The following is a 17,387-nucleotide window of genomic DNA, read 5'->3' as shown; positions in this document are numbered from 1 at the left end:
GGTAAACACAACGATGGTTCGTTATGAACCTTTGGGTCATGTGACCCGAAGGCAGCACGAGGGTTAAAGACAAGTGTAGATATTGTGGCCAAGGTTTTTTCCTCTCTCCTCTGGTCCTATCTTCTCAACATCGTTGTTGGATGAATGTGATGCGAATTAACTTTCCAGGTATCCTAAATTAATGCAAAGCTAGTGAATGGAATATGCTCAGAGACTAGAGAGCTAGATCTAACGTTCTGACAGGAATTAAGCATATCATTGCGATAGCCTTCATAAAATCCCAATCGACAGTGATATAGCCTACGGAACACTCATATTACATTCTAGTTTTCCACTTTAAGCAATAGAAAGACAGTGTTTGACATTGAGTTGTACTCGTACCTACCTACCCACAGCAATCAATCAACGGTTTGTTCTGTAGAAACCACACTTTCTTTTATCATTTCGGACGGCAGTGTGTGGTGGTTGCTGATGGGGTTCAAATTTGGATTTAGAAGAATACAAAGTTAAATGCCAGACCAAGTTCTTTGCAGTTTAATAAGATAAGAAATGGAGGAGTCACAGAAATAGATCAAATGAAGGCCTTAGTGAGAAAGAAGTCTCGACAGAAGTCAGAGAGAGTTCTGCCCAGTCCAAATTCTGTCTACCTGTCCTGGGGAGACAGGTCTTGTACCCCCCCAGAGAGGGAAGTGTTTGTTAGGTGATTGGGCCTATTCGACCGGAACACAGACCACATCAAGGAGTTACGGCAAGAGTTTGTGCTTGTAAGTCCCATACATTCAGCACTGACACATGCATGTATTGTACCTGTAATCCAATATTGTTCCTTTTCTACAGTGTCTCACTGTACACTGTAGCCCACTGTGTTGACCCATCTGTGTCCATACTATAACTTGCATTATCATGCTGTCTGTTCCAGCGGATCCAGGAGCATGACACAGCTAATGAGCTATATGAATACATATTCATTGATGAGGTTGGATTCAACCTGGTGAAGAGGAGGCGCCGGGGCAGAAATGTCATTGGCCAGCGCGACATTGTTGAAGTCCACGGCCAGCGTGATGGGAACATCACTTTGTGTGCTGCAATGGGTTGAGCAGGCCCGTTGACAGTACTGTACTGTTCAGAAATAAAACTTGTTTTGCCGCATATGTGTGCTGTTTTATGTTTGACTATGAAAAAATTAGGCCTAGACTGAGACATTTTACAAAAGTTGAAATGGCTCATTCTCCAGAGTCATTGTCATTCATATGGTGTGTTCCATTTCTAGAATTGTGTTTTCAATTTTGCACTACTGTGTGCTGTGAATGCTTGGTAGTGTGCAGCAAATGCTTATTGTGTGTACTGTTATGAATGGTATGTGTGTGTCATTTGAAAATATGGCTGTGTGTACCAAATGAGAACACGAGTTGCATTTTGTGAACAGGTAAGAGATTTGATGGCAAAGAGTCATCTTGCAAAGGGAGTGTCAGGTTTAGCATTTTGTGTGTGAGGTTTTCAGTTTTGTGTGTGCAGTTTTAAGAAAGCCGTTATTGTTTTGAGAAATGTGTGTTAACAGTTGTGAAAAACTGTAATAGAAAGGCTAAGGCGTAAACCTCCTTGTGAATACCTCCCCTCCCCTTGTAACTTTCAGCCGCAACCTCCGCTCCCTATCCCCCTCCCATTTCTCCTCCATTGTAACATCCTCCCTCCCTCCCATTGACGAGTTTATGTCCCACCCCACTGACACTGCCACCAACACCCTGTTATCCACACTAACTGCATCACTCGACACTCTCTGTCCCCTGTCAACCAGGCCTGCACGATCTTCTCCCTCCTGCCCGTGGCTCACGGATGTGATTTGTGAATCCTTCAGGCAGATGAGAGGAGATGGCGCAAGTCCAAAGTTGGTCTGGACCTCGATAAGTATCACTCCCTCCTCAAATCCTTCTCTGCCTGCATAACTGATGCTAAAACCCACTACTTCCTGAACAAAATTAACTCTGCCTCAAACCCTCACAAACTTTTCTCTACCTTCTCCACCCTTCTTAACCCACCTCCCCCTCCACCCTGACAGCAGACGACTTCTCCTCCTTTGAGAAAAAAGTTGCTGACATTAGCAGTCTGTTCCCTGAACCGACCTTTCCTACCCACTCACCCTCTATGACGGACCCAACTAAATGTCTAAACTATTTCTCTCCCCTGTCCGAGGCAGAGATCTCTGACCTCATTCTCTCTCATTGCCCCACCTCCTGTCCCCTTGATCCAGTCCCCTCCCCTCTCTTTCAAACCATCTCTCTCTCCATCATAACTTTTCTTCTCCATGTCCTTAACTCTTCTCTTACTTACGGCACTTTCCCCTCTGCCTTCAAACAGGCCAGAGTTAGCCCTCTACTTAAAAAACCCTCCCTGAACCCAGACGTCCTCCAGAACAGTATCACCACTACCCTTCTTTTCTAAACAATTGAATGCGCTGTATCTAACCAACTGTCAAATTTCCTCTCTCAGAACAACCTGCTTGACCCCAACCAATCGGGCTTCAAGACTGGCCACTCCACAGAAACTGCCCTCCTGTCAGTCACCACTGCCCTCCAGTCTGCCAGAGCGGCTTCGAGGTCAACAGTCATCATTCTGCTGGACCGTTCTGCAGCATTTGATACGGTTAACCATCAAATCCTGCTGGCCAGACTTTCTGAGATGGGCATCACTGGCACTGCACTTCAGTGATCACTGATCCGGGGATCTCAGCTAGGATGGAGGCCTGCCTCACAGACATCTTCGCCTGGATGACCGAGCACCACCTCCAGCTGAACCTCGCCAAAACAGAACTCCTCATCATCCCGGCCAAACCCTCCATCTCCCGCGATCTCTCAATCACCCTGGGATCTGCGACGGTGACCGCTTCATCCTCTGCCAGGAACCTCGGGGTGACCATGGATGACGAGCTCTCCCTCACAGCCCACATTTCTGCAGTCTCCCGGTCGTGTAGATTCACCCTCTACAACATCCAGACGATCAGGAGATACCTGTCTAAGCATTCCACCCAGCTGCTAGTCCAAGCACTTGTCCTCTCAAAGTTGGACTACTGCAACTCGCTGCTCGCCGGTCTCCCAGCATGTGCAACCCGCCCTTTCCAGAGGATTCAGAACGTGGCAGCCCGTCTGGTCTTCAATCTACCCAGACCCTCCCATGTTACCCCGCTCCTCATCTCCCTCCACTGGCTACCCATCACGGCCCGTATCAGATTCAAGACCCTGGTACTGACCTTCCGAGCGGTGAACGGGACTGCACCTGCCTACATCAAGTCTCTCCTCCAGCCTTACACCCCTACCTGCCACCTACGGTCTTCTTCTGACAACCGTCTGGTGGTCCCACCGCTCAAGAGCTCCCGGTCCCAACACAAGCTCTTCTCCTGTCTGGCCCCCCAATGGTGGAATCAACTCCCCACCTCCACCAGGGACACTGACTGTCTCCCCACCTTCAAGAAAAGGCTCAAGACGCACTTGTTCCGGGAGTATAATGGCACTTAGGAATGCTTGGCTGGACCTGATGTTAGTTTCCTCCAGGATCACAATGACTCGTATTGAGAGACTTGTTGCTCTTGTTGGTTAGTTGTAACGGTTTTAAAATTCTTGTACTCGCTGTGAAATATTTTGATATGTTGATTGTTTTTTCTACAGGTACACTCTTGCACTTTTTGAGTTTCATGTTTGATTGTAACTTGTTTAACTGCATCCCTTTGGCACTTATTGGGTTTTTCACAATGTATTCTTCATGTTTTCGCTGCTCGCAATGTTTGGGGCTATCTCGTTGTTATGATCAGTGACCTATGCTCTTTTGTAAAGCTCTCTCTTGGAAGTCGCTTTGGATAAAAGCGTCTGCTAAATGCATAAATGTAAATTAATCACTGTTTTAGCAAAGGCTAATGAATGCTCACTCAAGCACATATACTGCTGCACCCAATGAAATGACAAAGGACTGATAGGAGATCAAAAGAGAAAGAACCTGGCTTATTAACACTTTAACAAAACAAAAACATTTGTCTGAAAACACATTGAGCCAGAGGCTGAAACTAACTTTAAAAAAAAATATTCTCATTTGCAAGAATAGACATTTTTAACCATAGACATACAATGTTCCAGCTCCAATGCAAATGCCAACAGGCTAGTGATGGGTCGTTCGCGAACGATCCGGCTCTAAGAGCCGGCTCTTGAAGGTGAACGTCGGGAGCTGGCTCGCATATCTGAAGAGCCGACTCTATTTTTAATAGATTCATGAATTAATTCATGAAATAATGAATTATAATTGTATTTAAAATAATTAACTAATTCAAAGAACAACAAAAAAATACTTGTAGGCTTAAAGGCGCACACGATCATTCTCACATTCTGTTCCTGTCAATCCTGCATGAGGGAGGGCCAAGCCAACTCACACACAGTCAGAGAGTAGTCAAAACTCGGAGGAGAGCCGTGACAAATCAATGCATTTTTAAAGATATGTGGTTACGGTCGAGTATGATTCCATTTAATAATTTAATTCAAATTGTTTTCACACCCATCATAGTCACATTCATAGTTAAAACATGTATTTTTTAAAGAGCCGTTCGGGAGCCAAAAGAGCCGGGGAGTCACCTCCTTGAAATTAGTCTCTGCAGGTTGGGTTGTCTGGCTACAGCTCAGCAAACAAACTATCATGATTCAACTCAGCTTCAGTTAGCTCTAGCTATCTTGCTGTAAAACAGATCTGGACAAACATGCATCTTGAATTGTAGATTTACATGACAACACAGGTTATTTATTTGAACAGTCAGGAACAAGAAATAACGTTAGCCCCATTGCCAATAAACTAAATCATCACACATTCTACCGATGCTAGATACAGGCAGGATACGTTAGCATTGCTAGTAACTGTTAGACCAGAAAACCAGAGGGCGGGTAGATGTAAATGTTGGGGCGTGACAAAGTTGATACGTCACAACTTGCACTGTTTCAAAAGCTAGCGTTTGCCAGTTGCAGTTTCAAAAAGTGAAATTTTGATTGGAAAGAGGTTTCAATCGACTTCGAGGTTTACTGTATGTCTATTTTACACACTAAGTTTCATTTTTCAACGATGACAAGGTAAAATTGGTTTTGCAATCAATCGCCCCTTTAAACAACATTAAACAAAACAATGCCTTTTACTTAATTGTCAGTGGTGCTAAGGTGCTATGGTAACAGAAAAATCTGGAAAAATAATGTTTTCCTGACAATGTTGAGAACAGATTTCACATTTAGAAAACTCAAATAGCCTACGGTGTGAGGTTGCAATTTACTGATTGTATGATAATACTCCATTGTCGCTGGCTACTTGGACACCAAAACACCTATAAAACTGAAAACACCAACATTAAATCATGCCTGACAACATATTTCCACTAGCACTGTGCTGAATGTTATGGCACAGTGGCATGGATGCGGTGGTGCAGGCTCACTGTCCTTCCAGCTACAAGGCAGGCATGATTCAGCAGCTTCCTCACCCCATTAGACCTCCTCTACTATTCCACGATGCTTTGCAGTCTGTATCGCCTTCACTGCATTACCATTTAAGCAATTCTGGCTGACCTCCACTAAATAATACATGCAGACATTTCCTTGACCCAGACAAAGCCGTACACATGCGCGAGCACACTTATGAAGTGAATTATGACATGGCGTGGATTGCTACACTTCGTAATAAACATGTAGAGGACAATAACATGACATTGAACACTCAGAAAGATTAAAGGACGTGTTGGTAGTTCTTGAAAGTAAGCCAACTGGGTCATACAATTTGGACGAGCACAGGATGATAGCCTACGTGTCAAGATGCGAAGTTGATAGCAACTTTGTCACTGAAACAGATTTCTTATTATAAGTGGCTTGAAATGTGACACTTAGCTAAATCACCCTGAACGATAATGCTGCGAACTGTCATTAGTAATTGGCCAACGTAGCTGTCTGCAATCTCAAAAAGATAGCCTATATTCACAAATAGTTCTCCAAGCAATCAGACACAAGAATAAAGTAAATCCCAAGCCAGTTTGTGATGCACAGCCTGTAATTGAATGTTGGTTACATGGAAAGTGCATGGAAAATCCATGGCAAATCCTGACAATCAGGCAAAACCAAAAGTGGGAGACTGTTGGATTCCAGACTCCATCCTATCAATGAACTCTTCGTATGAGTGGTAAAGAGGGATTCGGAAGGCTATATTGCAAGTACTGGCCTCTGGAAAGATCCGCACTCCACAGTCCTCCTGGTGCAGGAAGGATAGGTGAGGCTGACAGGGAAATCCCAATGGCGGTATTGTACTCGCTCCAGAGGCAAATATTACCATTTTCTCCAGTCACCGGTCTGGTTCCTTCTACAAAAAGACATAAAATAAGATTGGGTCAATAATCAAGCCCCAATCTAAAAAGTACTTTTAAGGTTTGATCAATCTATGACAACATACCGCCAACCTCCACGAGCCAATCTCTCCAGAATGCAACAGTCGAGTTCTCCTGCCTCCTCCTGTTGCTCCCAGGCACAGAGTGGACCACCTTAAAAAGATCCATAAGGTCTTCTGGCTTCAGTGGTCGACCCCCCCACAAATACGCTTTTCAAGTCTTCCGGGTGGCTCCGGATGGCGTCAAGGTGACCCATTGCTGTCAACCCATCAGACAGCCTTAACAGAGAGATGGTGAAGGGGATTGATTATACATTTTCAAAGTTTCATAATTTTATGATGTATGGTATTTATCGACTATCGCAGGAACCAAATCAATCTGCGAGCAAATTTGATTTGTGCTGGTAGATGGGTCTGGCCACCCTGCCATTCAAACCCATTTTCCTCATACCCATTAAAAGTGCCCGGCCAATAATAACTGTCTATATGATGTGGGGCAGATTTAATACAATGACTGTACAGAAGACCTCAGCACTATGTCACACATTTATGACCATCTGATTGATTAGGTCTATCCAATTGCATCCAGAATGATTTTAGTCTGTGCTCATTGACAACGCCCCTTGGAAATAGAAAATGTATTGAGAGGTTCCATACCCATTCGCCTCAAATTGGTCTACCGATGCCAGGCTACTAACCAACCACAGTATTCACACTGTACCAATTGAACATCAAGACTTACTGCTCTACTGCTTCTTTAAGTCTTCCCTCAATGTACGCCCTCGAGGCATCGCTAATCAGGGCATCCCGGGACTCTAGTGTCCTCAGGTACGCTGTGCACCCGAGGATACTAAGGACACTGGAAGCTTCTTCCACTGCTTCTGTAGCAGCAGTCATCGTGCTTGCATTGTTGATCTGTAATCATGTGATTTAGCACAATAGGGCAGTACAGCCCACGAGAACATCAAGCACACATTTCTATTATCATATTACAGAATAATCTGTATTTATGGTAATTAAAAACATGAATAACAGTCAGTGCAAACACCTGCCTACAGGTAATCAAAAGGAATGAAGAAATGTTTCCATACGAGGTTCATTTAGTTATGAGACTAGTCACCACCTTGGGGATGACTAGTCTCAGGGAGCGCTCCCTGTCATCTACCTCATCGATGTTGGGTGAGCTACTACGACGCACAGATATGAGGCAGTATAACCGTTCAGAAAGAAAGCAGGGGAGGACGCCATGCACAACTGCCACTGCCATCATCTGCCCGACCAGTCGGTATTCCCCTGCCTGCACAGCTACAAAAACATTTCTGTTAGTGAAAAGAAATATTTGGCAACTCAAACATGAGGTTAAAAGTAACAACAAATGTCTATACCAGGTGACAGCAAAGCCATGTTCCTGGCATCCTCAGGCCCACAGAAAAAGTGGCTATCTTGTAGGGCAATGACAAGCAATCGTAGAAATTCCCTCGTAGGTCCCCCATCATCAATAGCCCCCTCGCCAGTGTCATCAGCGTCAACAAAGATGACGTTGAGACGCTTACTTGTGAAGGTTCTGCGCAAGGCACACTGAAGCACCGAATCTCTCATTACATTCATGTAATTGGACGTGGGTGCCACAGATGTATGCACATTTTTTGCAATATTTGCAAGTATGGTCACCTGCCTGAAAAAAAGACAGAGAAAAATAAAAATGTGGTTTATAAGTATGGAGTAAAACCATGGAAACCTATTAAGGGGTTTTAGAGTCTATTTTCTCAAACTTTTACTATACTGTTTACACTTACTCTGAGGCGGTGATGAACCACTGGCTGCTGTGGTGCTTGTGGAGAAAGTTCCAGCTTGTAAAGGGGGTCCATCCAGTTCTGCACTTGTTATGTCCTTTCCAAAGACAGATCAATGGTTATAAATAAAATACCTTAAACTCCCCCTAACTTCTTGCCAACTATAATTTGATGCTGGTGACACCCATTGGACATTATCTAAATGAACATGAATATGGCACAAGGGAAGCCTTAAATGGGTAACATCAAGTGAACAAAAAGTCCCACGTACCTGGGTTAACCCTGCAGTAGCAACAAGTGCAATGTCTTCTCTACTGAACAGTTCTGTATTGTGGCTTCTTAATGGAGAAAAGAGAATGGGTACCTTTTAGAGACACACAGTTTGTATTGACAGCTAATTCAAACAGCTTTTCTGCCTCACCCAACAACATTTTTAAAAAGCACCTCAAGAGAGACAAGCAATAATGGGTCTCCCAGGCTTACTGACTCAAACTTACTCGACCCCTGTTTGCAGCTGTCTGTGCTCTACTCCTGCTGTCAATGAAGTTTGGTCCTCATCATTACTCAGGTCAGTGAAGGAAGATAGACCTGTTGTTGTTGAAGTTGTTGGTGGATGTTTCCTATTCAGATACAGAAATATAATTACTTTCAAAGCTGTAGAAAAATACATTTTAGGCAACTCTGTTCACAAAGACTTGTCTTCCTTCTATTGTGTTCCCTTTGAGAAAATGAATACGGTATATAGAATAAGTCTGTTCAGTCAGTCACTGAAGTAGGCATACCTGGAGGGACAGTTCAATCGCCAGTGCCAGGTCTTTTTCATCACTTGAGGTTGCTTGGCTAAATTCATGATATTAAATTGAAAATAGATACACGTTTCTAATGTTCTAACTAGTTAGTACCACTAATTCCATGCCTCTATGACAATGGGCATAACATAAAAACATAACAATAAGACAATTAGCCTTGCAATGAAGCAGTTAGTCTACTCACAGGATAATATCAGGCCTTACCTTCTACAAGTGTCCAGGTGTTTTGCCAGGTGGGAGATAATGAAGGGCTTGTTACATGTCAGGCATTTCTTCATGACCATTGGAGCCTGACAAAGATAAAAGAGTTATTCAATGACCATATTCACACTTAAGCTAATACTAAACAAACTAATACACCATGTCCTATTGAGTCCAGAACACTAACCTCCTCCACAGCAGGCCCCACAAGCTGCAGATGTTGCTGCAGTGGAATCAGAATCAGAATGGGATTTATTTGCCATGAAAGTTTGCACAGACAAGGAATTTGCTTTGGCAGGAAGGTGCATACAATAAACATATACCTAAAATTTAAATATGTGGACTATCTATACTAAGGGTACATAAACTAGCAGTACTAAGTGGGATTAGAATATAATTAAATATACAATAAGGGATGGGAATATACAACAGCGGAAGGGAAGAAACTGTTTTTGTGGCGTGAGGTATTGGTCCTAATGGACCGCAGCCTTCTGCCGGAGGGGAGTGACTGAAACAGGGAGTGTCCAGGGTGGGAGGAGTCGGCCACAATCTTCCTCACTCGCCTCAGGGTCCTCGAGGTGTGCAGGTCCTCGAGGGTAGGCAGATTGCAGCCGATCACCTTCTCAGCAGTGCGGATGATACACTGCAGTCTGCTCTTGTCCTTGGCAGTGGCAGCAGCGTACCAGACGGTGATGGAGGAGGTGAGGATGGACTCAATGATGGCTGAGTAGAAGTGCACCATCATTGTCTTTGGCAGGTTGAACTTCTTCAGCTGCCGAAGGAAGTACATCCTCTGTTGTGCTTTCTTGATGAGGGAGCTGATGTTCAGTTCCCACTTGAGGTCCTGGGAGAGAATAGTGCCCAGGAAGCGGAAGGACTCCACAGTGTTGACTGGGGAGTCACACAGGGTGATGGGGGTGAGTGGGGCTGTGTTCCTCCTGAAGTCCACAACCATCTCCACTGTCTTAAGAGCATTGAGCTCTAAGTTGTTCTGGCTGCACCAGGTCACCAGGTTGGCCGCTTCCCACCTCTAATCAGACTCGTCTCCACCAGAGATGAGCCCAATAAGGGTGGTGTCGTCCGCAAACTTCAGGAGTTTGACGGACGGATGACTGGAGGTGCAACTGTTGGTGTACAGGGAGAAAAGCAGAGGAGAAAGGACGCAGCCCTGAGGTGATCCGGTGCTGATGGACCGGGAGTCAGAGACTTGTGTTCCCAGCTTAACGCACTGCTTCCTGTCAGACAGGAAGTCTGTGATCCACCTGCAGGTGGAATCAGGCACGTTCAGCTGGGAGAGCTTGTCCTGAAGCAGGGCGGGGATGATGGTATTGAAGGCAGAGCTGAAGTCCACAAACAGGATCCTGGCATAGGATGCTGGGGAGTCCAGGTGCTGTAGGGTGAAGTGGAGGGCCATGTTAACTGCATCGTCCACAGACCTGTTGGCTCTGTAGGCAAACTGCAGGGGGTCCAGTAGAGGGTCAGTGATGGATTTAAGGTGTGCCAGCACCAGGCACTCGAAAGACTTCATTACCACAGAGGTCAGGGCGACGGGTCTGTAGTCATTATGTCCTGTTGGCCTTGGCTTTTTGGGCACAGGGATGATGGTGGAGGACTTGAGACAGGCTGGCACATGGCATGTCTCAAGGGAGGTGTTAAAGATGTAGGTAAACACCGGAGACAGCTGGTCAGCGCAGTGCTTGGGGGTGGCTGGAGAGACAGAGTCCGGCCCAGCTGCTTTGCGGGGATTCTGCCTCTTGAAAAGTCTGTTAACTTCACCCTCCTGAATGGAGAGAGTCGTCACTGTAGAGGGGGGGAAGTGGGAGGCCTTCTGGGTGGGAAGGGGTAGTTCAGGACTGTCCAATTGTCTTTCAAATCTGCAGTAGAACTCATTCAGGTCGTTGGCCAGGCGGGAGTCGTTAGTGGAGTGGGGGGCTCTGGGCTTGTAGTTGGTAATCTGCCTGAGCCCTCTCCAGACAGAAGCAGAGTCGTTTGCAGAGAATTGGTGTTTTAGTCTCTCTGAGTACAGTCGTTTAGCCTCCCTCACCGCCTTGCTAAACCTGTTCTTCGACTCCTTGAAACTGTCTTTGTCCCCACTCCTAAACGCGGCCTCTTTCTCTGACCTCAACCTTCTGAGTTTAGCTGTAAACCAGGGTTTGTCGTTGTTGTAGCTTACCCTGGTGCGTGTTGGTATACAGCAGTCCTCACAGAAGCTGATGTATGATGTCACAGCCTCTGTGAGCTCATCCAGACTATTGGTAGCAGTCGTGAACATGTCCCAGTCAGTGCAGTCCAAGCACGCCCGCAGATCCTCCATAGCTTCACTGGTCCACTGTTTTGATGTCCTCACAGCAGGCTTACAGCGCTTTAGCTTCTGCCTGTATGCAGGAATCAGGTGGACCATGGCGTGGTCAGAGTGACCCAGTGCTGCTCGGGGGGCCGCATGGTATGCCTTGCTGATTGTAGAGTAGCAGTGATCCAAGGTGTTTCCTTCTCTGGTAGGGCATTTGATGAATTGTCTATATTTTGGGAGTTCTTGAGTGAGATTGCCTTTGTTAAAGTCGCCTAGCACAATAACCAAGGAATCCGGATTTTCATGCTCCACACTCAGTATCTGGCTGGCGAGCACACGTTGAGCCTCGTTGACGCTAGCCTGCGGAGGCATGTAGACGCCAACCAGAATGAATGATGCAAACTCTCGTGGCGAGTAAAAAGATCTACAGTTAATAAAAAATGATTCCAGATCAGGAGAACAGTGCTGCAGAATCACTGTCACATCTTCACACCAGCCACTGTTAATGTAAAAACAAATACCACCGCCTTTCGTTTTGCCAGAGAGCACAGGGTCACGATCCGCTCTCAGCAGTTTGAAACCTGCTAGCTGTAGCGCAGAGTCTGGGATCAGTTCACTCAGCCATGTCTCCGTAAAGCACAAAACGGAAGATGAATGAAAGTCTCTGTTTTTCCACACCAGTAGCTGAAGTTCATCCAGTTTGTTGCTCAGTGAACGCAAGTTGGAGAGAAATATCCCCGGTAACGCTGTGCGTGCCCCACGCCGACGGAGTCGCACCAGAGCACCGGCTCGTTTGCCTCTCCTACGGCGCTTCGCTGCTAGGACAAAGCCGAGGGCGGCTTTGACTATAATTCCCAGTAATTCTGCCGCTGGAAGCAGAAAAGTGGGAAATAAATCCACAGGAGTTGTAGTCGTGGGCCCGTATCCTTAAAGATTCTGAGAATCCTCTCAGAGAGCTCCTAACTTAACCTAAAAATTCCTTGCCAGGAGTTTTAGCTTAGAAGTGATTCCAGAACATTTTCAGTGAACTCTGAGCCAGGAATGGATGAAAAATCCTATTTTAGTGAGGAGGTGTGGTTGACCCCGTTGCTAGGTATGAGTCATCATTTCAAAGCCGTGATTGGTTGATCCTACAAGTTTGATGAAAATGAACTTTTGGTGATAATGAGCAAAGGATGTACCCTCAAATCAATAAACATAATTATACACTCTAATCTTATGCAGACTATAATTGTAACTAATATTTCACATTCAAGAAAATATCTGGAAAATGAATAGTAAGCTGTAGGGGTTATAGCCTAACATTAGAATCTAAAATATGTGAAAACTTAAGCTCATTACACCCTGTTCAAATAATGATTTGTGTCTCATTTGCTCATATTAATATCCTAGCTGGCATATTTTGTACTTTCACTTCCATATGGACCCCATTGAAAACAAGATGGCCTATCTCAAGGGGCTGTCCTTAATGAAGTAGAAATTGCAACGTTACAACTCAGTGTGAACTTAACGAGGGTAACACAGCTCAGCTTTTAACAATGTCTGTGATTGCTGGCTGGTCTATTTATGAAGGCTTGTTAACAAATATCCTACAAACACAGAAAATGGAGAAAAAAAGGAATCGCAAGCCGAACTGGACTGAGGAGCAAGGTTTGTTGCTGGCCCAGTTGGTGAACGAACATAAAGGTATGTTACGAGGAAAATTTGGCCCAACTGTCACTAGCCAAGGCAAGAGGCGCGCCTGGGACACAATATCCCAAACAATCAATGCCTCTTTTCCACTGGTGGTGCGGACAGGCGACGATTGTGAGAAAAGGTGGTATGTGCTGCAGTCCAAGGCAAAAGATGAGATTGCAGCACACAAGCGGGAATCCTCACTCACAGGTGAGCAAAATACTATGGCCTACCACATAATCTGGCAACTTGCTCCTGCTGGCAAAGTTAATTTACATGCCTAAGTACTGTGTTCATTGACTGTTTCTTTCTAGGGGGTGGACCACCTGCAAAGCGGCTGTCCCAGGTGGCCGACACTGTCTTTCAAGTCCTGGGACACTCTGAGGTCAGTGTCACCGGGCTGCCAACAGGCATTGACACGTCAATGATGCAGGCCCTTGAAATGCAGCAAAGGTAGGACACAGGGTTATTCATATCAACAGTGTTTATTCATTGCAGAAGCCATTTCATGTGTTATCCATGCTCATTGTATTAAATTAATTTAATCAAAACAATAATTAAACTAGGCCTATGTATTTCTGTAGCATGGAGCCATCACAAGAACCGGGCCCATCAAGTTTGCCGCCTGAACCATCTGCAGCTGCTACTCAGGATAGCCCGGCGGATCAAACACCATTCCCATCCGCAGCACCTGCTCCGTCAGCATCCCTGCAGGAGAGAAGATTGCAACTCACAATTGATGTGTTTGAACAACAAAAAAAAGTCCTTTCCCTTCAGGAGGAGTACTACCGCCTTAAAATTGAACACCTAAAAATTAAACCATTTAGAGATTGTGTTCTGTGTCTTGCATTTAACAATTGCAGGTGATGTGCAGTAAAACTGTGGTAGTTCTTAATACCATCACAAGTTCTCAAATGACATGGGGCTACAGCTTGCCTGAAATGTAAATTTGTGAAGTTTGCCCTGTAAGGCAGTCCACTCTGGGCTAGGTTCCCTTGTGGAATGTGAATATCTTCTTCACCACCATCCTCATCGTTGTCTCCATCCTCATCCTCATCGCCATCCTCCAGAGGTTCTGCAATCTGTCTAACTTTGCAAATATTGTGTAATATTGCACAGGCTATGATGACTTTGCTGACTTTTTCAGGCCTCAGCCGCACCTCTCCGTGGAGAACATGAAAGCGCCTCTTAAGCTGGCCTATGCCACGCTCCACCACCGCTCTTGTTGTCTTGTGGGCCCTACAATAGAATACAGACCTTTAATTATTTGATGGAAATATTGCACTACTTGGATGCTCTAACATATTGCTTGCATTTCATTTCCATGATTTTTGTATTGTTTGGCTTACCTGTTATAGTTTAGTTGGGGCCCTTGGCGTGGCTGGAGGTAAGGTGTAAGGAGCCATGGTTTGCATGGGTAGCCACTGTCCCCTAACAAGTGGCAATTAGCTGGCACATAGCGTCTCTCAAAAAGCTGTCTGATGCCACTCTCGGAGAGCATTCTCGCATCATGTGTGGAGCCTGGCCATTTAGCCACAATGTCCAAAATCTTCCAGGCCGCATTGAACACTATTTGCACATTGATGCTGTGGAAATTCTTCCTGTTAACAAAGACAGCCTCGTCCTCTGATGGCGCAATTATTCTCTCATGTGTTCCATCAATTACACCCACAACGCTAGGGAATCCTGCAATGTCCATAAATGCCCTTTTATGTGTGTGTAAAGTGCGGGCATCCAGCGGGAATTAAACAAATTGTGTCACAATATTAGGTCGTGACAAAGATGTCAGTGTTTGGGTGATGACTCTGCTGACGGAGGATTGGGACAGACCCAAGTCATCACTGCTGCATTGTTGCATTTTCCCTGTTGCCAAATACCTCAGGGTTGTGATTACTTTCTTCTCCGGTGTAATAGCGTTGTGGCGTCGAGTTGGTGAAGTAATTGCATCTCTAAGGAGATCCACCACAAACATGATTCCTGCACGATCCAATCTGTAGCGTCTCAATAATTCCCTGTCATCCAGTGTTTGCAGGACATCTCTCCTGCCTCCTCTGTTGGCCATTTTGTGCAGCTGCTTAGGGTAACTCCTAAGCCACTAAAAGTCCTCTTCCCTGCTCTTAGCAGATCTCGCCTTAGGAGCCCTTTTAAGTGCTAGGACTCTTGAGGAATAGCTTTTATATTAACTGGGATTTTCGTGTCACTTTTAGGGGAAATTCTAAGAAAACGTCATGCCTCTGAGAATTTTCTTAGAATTTGGCCGCTAGGAGCCACTTTTTGCACAAATATTCTTTAGAGATACGGGCCCTGATGTTTAGACGTACTTCTCTAGTTAGAGAACCCCGGAAATCTTGGCAGAACACTGAATTAACAGACAAAACAAGACAAAAAAGAGCGCACCTAACGACCGAGGCAGCCATCATCGGCGCCATCTTGGATCAATGTAGACTGGAGCCTTCTTGAGCTGACTGCCATGCCTCAAGTATTCAATAGTGTATCCTGATGCTGGAATTGGAATCTTATAGAGTTGTCTGCTGCGGCCACTTCTGGCCAATGTGAAGCCCCCTGCACCACCAAGTGGTGGGTATGCCAGAACAAGATGTTCTTCAAGGTAAGCATGCCCACCATGATTGTCAGGAAAATTCACAATTTTCCGACCTAGACCAGAATGCTCCAGCACAAAATTCTCCTCCGGGCTGGGCACAGTACTGCTATCAGGATCCGCCAGGAAGTAGAATGAGTGATTCCAGGGTACCTCCCTTTTCCTTTTGTAGCATTTGGGTTTGAAAAAACGTCCTCTGCTTGACACAGTCAGTGTCCTGGATGAGATGTTGGATGTGTTAAAGCCTTGTGAATGGAGGGTTTGAGGCCAACCTATCCCACTGGTAGAAGGGGTTGGAAAGACACTTGTCTGTGAAGAAATGGTTTGAGGGCTCGGGCTCTGATTGGAGGTTCTCCCATGCAGGCTGTTCAGTGAGGAGTCTGTTGTGAAAGTAAGCCAGTTGCTCTCTGCAATTGATGGAGGATGTCTTGCATACTCTCTTCACTTCTGTCAAAACAACCGATTCAATTAGACATATGCTTTCTGTAATACAGTTAGGTCCATAAATATTTGGACATTGACACAATTTTCATCATTTTGGCTCTGTATACCACCACAATGGATTTGAAATGAAACAATCAAGATGTGCTTTAAGTGCAGACTTTCAGCTTTAATTTCAGGGTATTTACATCCAAATCAGGTGAACGGTGTAGGAATTACAACACATTTTATATGTGCCCCCCCCCCCCTTTTAAGGGACCAAAAATAATTGGACAAACTAACATAATCATAAATCTGTCACTTTTAATACTTGGTTGCAAATCCTTTGCAGTCAATGACAGCCTGAAGTCTGGAACCCATAGACATCACCAGACGCTGGGTTTCGTCCCTGGTGATGCTCTGCCAGGCCTCTACTGCAACTGTCTTCAGTTCCTGCTTGTTCTTGGGGCATTTTCCCTTCAGTTTTGTCTTTAGCAAGTGAAATGCATGCTCAATTGGATTTAGGTCAGGTGATTGACTTGGCCATTGCAGAACATTCCACTTCTTTGCCTTAAAAAACTCTTTGGTTGCTTTCGCAGTATGCTTCGGGTCATTGTCCATCTGCACTGTGAAGCGCCGTCCTATGAGTTCTGAAGCATTTGGCTGAATCTGAGCAGATAATATTGCCAGAAACACTTCAGAATTCATCCTACTGCTTTTGTCAGCAGTCACATCATCGATAAATACAAGGGAACCAGTTCCATTGGCAGCCATACATGCCCACGCCATAACACTACCTCCACCATGCTTCACTGATGAGGTGGTATGCTTTGGATCATGAGCAGTTCCTTCCCTTCTCCATACTCTTCTCTTCCCATCATTCTGGTACAAGTTGATCTTGGTCTCATCTGTCCATAGGATGTTGTTCCAGAACTGTACAGGCTCTTTTAGATGTTTTTTGGCAAACTCTAATCTGGTCTTCCTGTTTTTGAGACTCACCAATGGCTTACATCTTGTGGTGAACCCTCTGTATTTACTCTGGTGAAGTCTTCTCTTAATTTTTTACTTTGACACAGATACGCCTACCTCCTGGAGAGTGTTCTTGATCTGGCCAACAGGGAAAGAATTCTTCTGTCATCCACCACAGTTGTTTTCCGTGGTCTTCCGGGTCTTTTGGTGTTGCTGAGCTCACCAGTGCGTTCTTTCTTTTTAAGAAT

Source organism: Osmerus eperlanus, chromosome 18 (genome assembly GCF_963692335.1).
Source record: "Osmerus eperlanus chromosome 18, fOsmEpe2.1, whole genome shotgun sequence".
In the NCBI taxonomy this organism is placed as follows: domain Eukaryota; kingdom Metazoa; phylum Chordata; class Actinopteri; order Osmeriformes; family Osmeridae; genus Osmerus; species Osmerus eperlanus.
The sequence above is the reverse complement of the archived record's forward strand: the minus strand, read 5'-3'. Positions refer to the sequence as shown.